Source organism: Carlito syrichta, unplaced genomic scaffold (assembly GCF_000164805.1).
Source record: "Carlito syrichta isolate Samal-C Ts95f unplaced genomic scaffold, Tarsius_syrichta-2.0.1 Scaffold301969, whole genome shotgun sequence".
In the NCBI taxonomy this organism is placed as follows: domain Eukaryota; kingdom Metazoa; phylum Chordata; class Mammalia; order Primates; family Tarsiidae; genus Carlito; species Carlito syrichta.
Window position 1 is genome coordinate 241,056 of NW_007246065.1, and position 9,798 is coordinate 250,853.

Sequence of the window (9,798 nt, forward strand, 5' to 3'; positions counted from 1 at the left end):
AACATCAAAAAGTGAGAGGAAAGGAAGAAAATTTATATACTAATACAAGGAACCGAAATGGGAGAGACTACTAGACAGAAAAGGTCATTTTTCCTGGTGATTGGCCGTAGACATTATTTTTCAACCTTGTTTGAGCTATTTGAAACAGGTTTTTTGCTTTTTTTTCCCTCCATGGCCATGTTTTTGCCACTTTAATGGACTCTACAGATGGCAAATAGAAATGTAAATTAAATTATGTGATTTCCCCCAAAACCTTTTCAAGAGAATGAACCCAGAACTCTTTACACAGGTTGATAAGTGTGAAACATGATGATAAGAGGGCCAGGCATGGTGCCTCATGTCTGTAATCCCAGCACTTTGGGAGGCTGAGGCAGGAGAATTGCTTGAGTCCAGGATTGTTTGAGACCAGCCTGGGCAACATAGTAAGATCGTGTGAATCTCTACAAAAAATCAGCCGGGCATAGTATTGTGTGCCTGTAGTTCCAGCTACTCAGGAAGCTGAGGCAGAAGGATTGTCTGAGCCTAGGAGGTCAAGGCTGTGGTGAGCTATGATCGTGCCACTGCACTCCAGCCTAGGAGACAGAGTGAGACCCTAACTCAAAAAAAAAAAAAAAAAAGATGATAAAAGAACTGGGAGGAAATGAATTCAAAATGTGTTCTCGGTGGCATGCGAAGTTCTTCATTTCCCAACTATGATATAACCTAGTGAGTTCATAAAAAGTCTCCCCTGTCCACAAATACCTTACTAATTGTCCTATATGGGTGCTTTTAGGGTTAGGATTCTGTATTATTCAGAGTCCCCATTCACAGACAAATAACTAAGAAGAGTGCAGTATATGTTCACTGATTCAACAAATAATTTGAATTTTAAGCATCTAACGTGTGTCAGATACTGTATTGGGGATATAGCAATGAGCACAATAAACATAGTTCTTGCCCTCACAGATCTTAAAGTCTAGTGGGGGAGTCAGATGTTGGACTAGAAACTATATATTTGAAGAACAAAAAGGAATGGTTAAAGATGCTGTGGGAGTTTAGACCTGGAGGCAGGGAACAGTGTAGCATGCACAAGACGAGAAGACAAAAACTCTAGAGCATAAAGAGTGAGGGAAGAATGGTGTGACATGAAGGAAGCTGGAAGGGTAGGCAAGGCCATGTCATAAGGGATCTTGAGGTTACTGCTGGAAAGTCTGGTCTCTACTCTAAGAGAATTGGAAGCCACTGAGGAATCTACTTAAAAAAGAAAGTGACATGATCAGATTCGTAAGATCCACTGTAACTACTGTATGAAGAATGTGTTGGACTGACTCAGGCAGGATTCCAGGAAACAGGAAGTCTTCAAAAATCTGAGTGGACTGGACCAAGATGGTGGCGGCAAGACTGAAAAGCAGCAGGCATATTCTAACACCTATAGACAAATTCACAAGTGAAGACACTTCGGGACCCAGAGACAGGGCAGAGGCAAGCAAGAGAGCCATGCGAAGATCTCATCTTGTCCTGAGAGGGGAAGTATTAGCACATACATCCCTGATGGGTCTGACCACACGGGGCAGTGAGGGAATGAGGTAGGTAGTTAGGAGAAAAGCACTGAAGATAACTGAACAACTTCATGATTTTTAGTAGCTATGATAATAGTTATGTCAGAAGGAATTTAGTTATAGTGGAAAAGAATACTGCAAAGTCTTCCTTTAAAGGGGAGCTTGTAGATATTTCAAATATGAAATGACTTAATGAATTTTAGTTTATATGCATCCATTCAGAAACCTACCTATTACATAGCTCCACAGAACAGCAGTACATATGTATAAAATTCAAAGCCCTATAAATGACTGTTATGTATACCTATAATATATATAAATATATATTTCACATATATATTCCATTCCATCTCTTAATACAGTAGCTAGTAGGCTTTTTTCCTACCATAATTCTCTACTTCCAGGTCTACCAGCTGAACTGTAGACTTTCTAAGAGTTCATTCTTAGACTCTAAGACTTGGCTTTGTTACCATGATAATGTAACATATTTGAATATTATACAAATGAAACATGAGGGCAGAATGGTAGCTGTTTCTATGAAAGCTGTGTCATGTAGCTCATGCCTATAATTCCAGCACTTTACTCAAGTCCAGGAGCTCAAGACCAGTGTAGGCAACATAGTGAGACCTTGTCTCTATAAAAAAAAAAAAGAAAAAATTCTCAGGGCTTGGTGCAGCACGCCTGTAGTTCCAGTTACTTGGGAGGCTGAGGCAGGAGACCTGCTTAAGCCCTGGAGATCAAGGCTACAGTGAGCTGTGGTAGTGCCACTACACTCCAGCCTAGGTGAGAGAGTGAGACTCTGACTCAAAAAAAAAAGTTAATTTGAAAATTCAACAAAAGTGAGACTCTAAAAAAAGTTACTGTCAAATTAGATATGGACAACTATAAAGGATTAGAGAAGGAAAAAAAACTTAGAAATATATTCTGTATTCAGATTCTAGAGCAATTGCCTTTAAGTTTTGGTCCACTTCAATGAAACAGAAACAAAAATTGTAGGTGATGCATTATGAGTAGCTGATGCAAGAAAAATAGTTTGAAAACTGGTATGAAATGAGCATCTGTTTGTGGTTGTAAATCAAAAAGCACTACTTTAATGTCAGAAATTGTTGAAAATCAGCAATTTAATATGCTTACATAAACCTAAGGTATGTTTTAAGTAAAAATAAAATGCTAAAGGTACATATGTACATTTTTCATATGAAGTCTCTCTCTTAAACCAATTTTTTCAATTATCTGATTAGCCACCATTCTAACTATTGGATAAGAAGGCTACTACCATGGTACTAAGGACCCTGGTATGAGAAACCCACACAATCCAACAACAGGCTGCTAGTTTCAAAGACTGTGAGAAACCAAAGATCATCAGAACCCCAACTCATCCAGAAAAGAGACTATTTTCTCAGTCACACCTGATAAGATTTCACCAGTAACTAGTGAAGAGGAATTAGAAACTCTTACCAGAACCCTCTGTAATATCATTTACAGCCTATTATATAAACATACTATACATGTCTAAGTTTATTATCCGGTAAACAACACACAGTTCTTATTTCATAGTGTATTTAGTCATTCTCATTTAATCCTTTTGTGTCTTCATAAAGTCCTGAAAGAATCTCTGCAGCTGTTGTAAGTGATGGTGGTATGTACCCTGTGGTCCTTCTTGGACTAGGCTCCCAGATGAGCTATCTCCTTACAGATACTGCTTTAGTGGGGCCTGATTTGGTCAGAGTTACACAGGCATAGGGAGTACAGCACACTGAAAAGAAGTTCCGTTTAAAGTCTTGTCTGACTTTTAGCGATCCTTACATTTATGCTGAGTTCTCTGAATGGGATTCAGGGGATCTAGGAAGTCTTGGAAACTGTTACATATATATGTCTTCCAAGGTAGGGGAGGATGTTTAGTCTTCAACAGATTCTCAAAGGACCCTTTAATCCCCAAAGAGGTCAAGAATCATTGATATAATAAAAAGGAATGAAGTACAGATACATGCTACAACATAGATGAACCTTGAAAACACTATGCTAAGCAAAAAGCAGCCAATCACAAAAGACCATAGACTATATGTTTCCATTCATATGCAAGTCCAGAACAGGGAAATCTATAGACACAGAAAGTAGATTAGTGGCTGCTTAGGCTAAGCTGGGGGTGGAGGATAAGGAGAAAAGGCAATGAAAAGGGTGCAGAGTTTTTGACATGTTGAACATGTTCTAAAATTGACTGTAGTGAGGACAGCAATTATCTATGAATATGCTAAACACCATAGAACTGTACACTTTAAGTGGATGAGTTGTATGGTATGTGGATTATAGTTCCATAAAGCTGGGGTTTTTTTTGTAAAAAATTTTTTAAAACGGCCGGACTTGGTGGCTCAGCTTGTAATCCCAGCACTTTGGGAGGCCGAGGCAAGTGGATGGCCTGAGCCCATGGGTTCGAGACCAACCCAGGCAACTTGGTGAGACTTTGTCTCTACAATAAAATAAAAAAATAACCAGGCGTGGTAGTGCACGTCTGTAGTTCCGGCTACTTGGAAGGTTGAGGTGGAAGGATCTCTGGAGCCCAGCGGGTCGAGGCTGCGGTGGCTGTGAGCGTGTGCGCCACTGCACTCCAGCCTGGGCGAAGGAGTGAGACTCCAACTCAAAAAAATAAAAAAAGCTAGATAAGGAGGGAAGGAATAAGTCATCCATTTCTTACTAGAGTGAATGTGACTAGAAGTTTACAAAGCTGACTTTGTTGCTTTTTTATTTACACATTTATTCAATAAATATTTATGAAACAAAAATAAATAAATATTGGTATAAACATAGTTTGCCAATCTTGCTGAGATTCTTTATTTCATGAGGTATTGTTACTCCTATTAATAAATAAGTAAACTTCCTACCATGATATGGCTGGTGCCTAGTATCAGGATAGGGTAAAAAGAGCATGGACTTGGGTGCCTAGACCACTTGTTAACCATGTAACTTGGTGCAGATTGCTTCATCTTACTGTCTTGTTCCTACTTTCCTGTTCCAAAACAGAGCATTATCCAACTGAGAGCCTAAGTGTAAGAAGTTAATGAGATGCTCTATGTGAAGTACCCAGTACTATGCTGAGCACATGGTAGACACTCAACGAATGGTTGCACATTTTTACAATCCTGAGTGTATTAGCACTGATTTGGTTTCAAGTGACAGAAGCTTAATTTAATCTGGTTAAAGCAAAGAAGGAAATGTATTAGTTCATATCACTGAGAGGTCCATCTAGCTTCAGTAGCAGCAAAAACCAGAGACTCAAGTGACCTCTCAGGACACTGAGTCCGGCTTCATCTCCTGGCTTCATCCCCTGGTTGACTTTCCACTTGTGAAGAAGGCAAAGATGTCAAAGTTCCAGGTTCACATTCCACCAGTTTAGAAGTCCAGGTAGATGAGCAAACCTCTTTCTGGATGGTGCCAACTAAAGTCCTGGGAAAAACTCTCATTCACTCAGCAAAGATCGTGTGTTCATCTCTAAGCCAATCCTATGGCCAGAGGGATGGAATTACAATCATTGTCCAGGCCTGGATTATCTGCCCTATCTGTGAGAGGAGGATAAATCAGACTCCCACTCTTCAACCCCACCTCCCACCCTCAAATCCATACATAGGCTACTTATCTACAGCCATTTATTCTCTTTCCAGGGTGAGATAGTCTTTTTAGGCTGAAAAGTGAGGCCAATACAGTTGACAATTCTGCATTTGCTGATCACCTACTCTGTGGGAGGCACTTGCCTGTTTATCTCTTTCCATGTTCTGTGTATGTGTATGCACAAGAACCCTCAGAACATGAGGAGCCTGCCAGATGCCAAGACTAATGAGAATCTCATACAATCAATTGTTTACACATTTCCTAACAACAGTAATCCCTTCCCGATGGCTTCAGCTAGTTGTTGAAGTCTGGAGGGGACAACCTTTGTAAGAAATGTGGATAAAATTATATGTCATGGGTAATTTTACTTATTGAATATTTTCTTGGTTGTAAGTTTAGAAAAGAGAACAAGAAAACACAAACGAATGTTTCGGGAAGCCCCTACAACATTAGGCAGTGACTGATGGGAAAAGGTCAGTAGTGGGTTTGCATTTGCAAATGGCCAAGTCCTACAGAATAAAGGTCTGGTCTAGCTAGAGTCAGACCTCCTGGGGAGCCAACATGGGTGTAAATCAGCTGTATGCCATTGCTCATTCTTCAGGCCATTTTTTGGATGTTTGGATTTAATTTAAGGGTGTCTTTTCCTTTTCCAAAAGCAGAATTTAGAACATAGAGGAAACTTAAGGCTCCAGGATGCACTGCTGAGTTGTGATCCCCCCTGGGGTCAGTTTTCCCATCTTTTTCATGGGTGATTCTCGTTATGTTCAAGACATGTTACACATGTGTGTGTCTCTCAACTCAGAGAAGGTTCAGGCCCAATTGCTTAGTATCACTAACAAAAAGTTTCTTTGTATATTTCTCATTGTCAAAAAACTGTAATAGAAAACTTCAATGTAGTGAGTATAGGTTCTGAATTCCAATCTAGCTTTGAATACTTACCTTCTACTTTGTCTTCTATCACCAAATCATATTAAATAACTTACTATGTTTACTGGTTATGTCAGTCTTCCCCAGTTAGAATATGAGCTCCAGGAGGGCAGGCTTCATTGTCTGTTTTGTACACAAATATATCTCAAGTGCCTAGAACAGTGCCAGTTACTTTGAAGGCACTGAAATGTTTGTTGACTGTGTGAATCTAGAATATACCATTTATCATGCTTTCTGTTTTTACCCTTAGGGTTTCATCCTGAGTTTGTTGAATTATGTGGCTGACAGGGAACATGGCTTAATATCAGCATCAAAATGGTCTCTCTTCTTTCCACCTTCTCCCAACCTCTTCATCTACCCAGAGAAGAGTTTTATCTTTTTATGTAAACCATACATGTACATTCTTCCCTACTGTAAATGCTATATGACCAGTTCTCTACCTTTTCTCTTGATGTACATAAAAAGCTACATTTTTGAATCCCAGAAGAAATTCTCTCAAGAAAGCCTGCTTCTTGAAAATAAAAGGTCAAAGCACTTTGGCCTTTAGATTTCTATCTCTTCTATGAACCAAAAAACTACTGTGAAACTCAGAGGTGGGCCATTATTTCTTTATCTTAGATTACATCTACTCTCTCCCTCAAACAAGACATCGATGCTGCCCAGGGAATGGTGATTTCTTGGTATCTCAGCATAGTTCCCTACTATATCCACTTCCATAATTGACCAATATCCCTTTTGTTAGACTCTTCTTTGCCTTGTAACACCTATATGTGATTACCAAACCAGACATTCCTTTTTCCTCTTTAAGATGCCTTAATGTGTCTTCACTTGTGTATGATATACTGATTTAATTTTCCACCTCTAAGAGGGCTATCTTCAATGAGCCCACACCCATCATGGGAAGTGCTACTGTTTTCCTGTTCAGATCCTAAAGGATGTTTCCTACCCAGTCTTACCTTATCTGATATCAACAAAGATTTTTCTGGGAAGGATAGTTTACTCTTATCCATTTGCAACTAATGAAAGATCCTAAAAGAGTTTATATGGAGAAGGCATATAGAGTGAGTTAGAAGTGCAAATAGAGTGTCTGAGACTACCAGTTGCCTTCCCAGTAGTGACAAAAAAATCTTAAACATAGTGAGACAAATTTATTTATTTAATCTTTTTTTTTTTTTTTTTTTTTTGAGTTGGAGTCTCACTCTGTCGCCCAGACTGGAGTGCAGCGGCCGCTCCCGGCCACCACAGCCTCGACCTGCTGGGCTCCAGCAATCCTTCCGCCTCAGCCTTCCAAGTAGCTGGAACTACAGGTGCACGCTGCCACACCCGGCTAATTTTTTTTTTTATTTATTGTAGAGATGAGGTCTTGCCTGCCCAGGCGGGTCTCGAACCCGCGGGCTCAGGCAAATCCGCTCACCTCAGCCTCCCAAAGGCGCGGGATTACAGGCTGAGCCACCCAGCCCGGCTTAGTGAGACAAATTTAAATGAAATCAGTCAGAGGGAAAGAGAGAAAAATATTTCTCTTCCAAGAAAGCTTCTATGTACAACTAATGCCACCAGCTGATAGTCCAGGGCTTCTCAGTAGCCCCAAGGTGGGCAGTTGAGGGAGAGGTGCCGCTCTCTCAGCCTTTCACGTGCCTCCCTACCCAGCAGTGTGGAAAACTGGGAAGAAATCGATGTCAGAACTCCGGCCAGGGCAGCCACTGGCTAGAGGTGGGGATCCCAAATAGATTGTGATTTTAGATGACTGGCAGAAGTCCTTTGTTCCTCAGAACTTAAGTCCACCTCAAAAGATTCCTAAATTCCCCAAAATGGAGTTCAAATTTGGCAGCGTTTACCTCAGAGAGTTAGGTAAAGTGGCAGCTCACTGGAAGACTCCATTGTATGATGTCTATGAAGAAATGGATACATCAGACATCCATGGGCTATTTACCACTTAAAGTATTCAATTGACTTCCTTCACTTTGAATCTTTGCACACCTGGCAATCAGAGTTGGCTTTCTCATCTTTATGTTTTTAGTTGTAGGCAACAAAAGACTTGACCAAAATTGGCTTAAACAATAAAGATTATTATTTTCTCCAAGGTTGAGCAGCATAGCAGGTCTGGAGTTGGTAAATTTAGAGACTCAACTTTATCATCAAGAACCAGATTTTTTTTCATAATTCTGCCCACTTTTTTTGTTATTGGTTTCAGTCCTCTAGTTATTTGCCTCATGGTCAAAAGATGGTGGTAACAACCTTAACTATAACATCCTTACACATCAAAATGTGAAGTCCATATATTTGTTTGTAAACAATAAAACTTCCCCAGCCCTCTCTCCGCCCTTCTCAAAAACCTTTCCTTCATACCTTATTGATCATAATTGTTTCCACACTTTTTTGTAAGCCAGTTTTGGCAAGGGGAATACAATCACCATGATCAACTTAGCCGAATCAAGACCCAGCTTTCCTAAAGCAGAGGATCACATGGGAATGTATCAGAATTCTATTAACACAAAAATCCTGGGGATATGGCCAGTGCATACCTAGTGCAATCAAAAGTATCTACCACAACAGGAAAGTTTCCTACAAGGAAAGACACATAGATAGAGAATTCAACTGTCTGGTCCCTGTGGATATTTGTCCTATTGAAGAAACGGAACTTAAAAATATACCTAACAAAATTCCAAAATGTCTGTTAAAGAAGGGCTCCTAGTGTTTACTTTTAAAATTGTCTCCTCAGACACAAAAAAAGGCTCCAAGAAGGAGCTTCAAACCTCAAAGTGATGACGGCCTATCAGTTCTGTTTCCTATGGCATAAATGGACCTATCCCACAGGCTGTGTGTGGTGAAAAGAAGAAATGGACAAAACCCTACCTAGTAAAGGGTTTTGCAAATGCCTATTGAGGGCTCTTGATGTGCCAGATACCATACCAAACCAAATATTAAGGAGATAGATCATAGTCTCTGCCCTTAGAAATCATGAATTTGCCTGGGAATATTCTGTTATGAGAGTTAGAATCAACAAGTCTAGAACTCCAAGACTGTTAGATGATTTGGGTTACTGGCTGCCCAGTAGCGATTATAGCTAGTTGGCCACAGCGGAGAGGCAGAAGGCCTCTTAGAGACAGACAGTCTCTTAGCTGTCCCCCTTAGCTGACCAGGGCCCAGAGGCACTCTGTTTTGATCTTCACGTCTGTGGTTCTTCTTACTAACGGACAAGGCCAGCAGTGTCTGTCCCGTTCTACAACTATGAGTTGGGTTCAAATCCCTGCTCTTCAGCAAAACACTGGTAGCATTTCTTTGGGATAATATAAGACATAAGAAAGTCTTAAAGGAGGACAAGAAACAAATTGGGTAAAGACTGAAGGGGAATGGGTGTAGTTCTTGGAGAGATGAGCAATGATGTACCTAAGAAAGCACAGACTAGCCTCTGCAACATAGTGAGATCCTGTCTCTACAAAAATAAAAATAAAAAAATTAGCCAGTCATGGTGGCATGCCTGTAATCCCAACTACTGGGAAGGCTGAGGTGAGCAGTGATCATGGTATTGCAGTGCAGCCTGGGCAATAGAGTGAGACTCCAACACACACACACACACACACACACACACACACAGAGAGAGAGAGAGAGAGAGAGAGAGAGAGAGAGAGAGAGAGAGAGAGAGGGAGAGAGAGAGAGAAAGAAAGAAAGCACAGAATAAGGAGTGGGACATGAAATTGGGTTTGCACTGACTTCCCTTGGAAGGCATTGG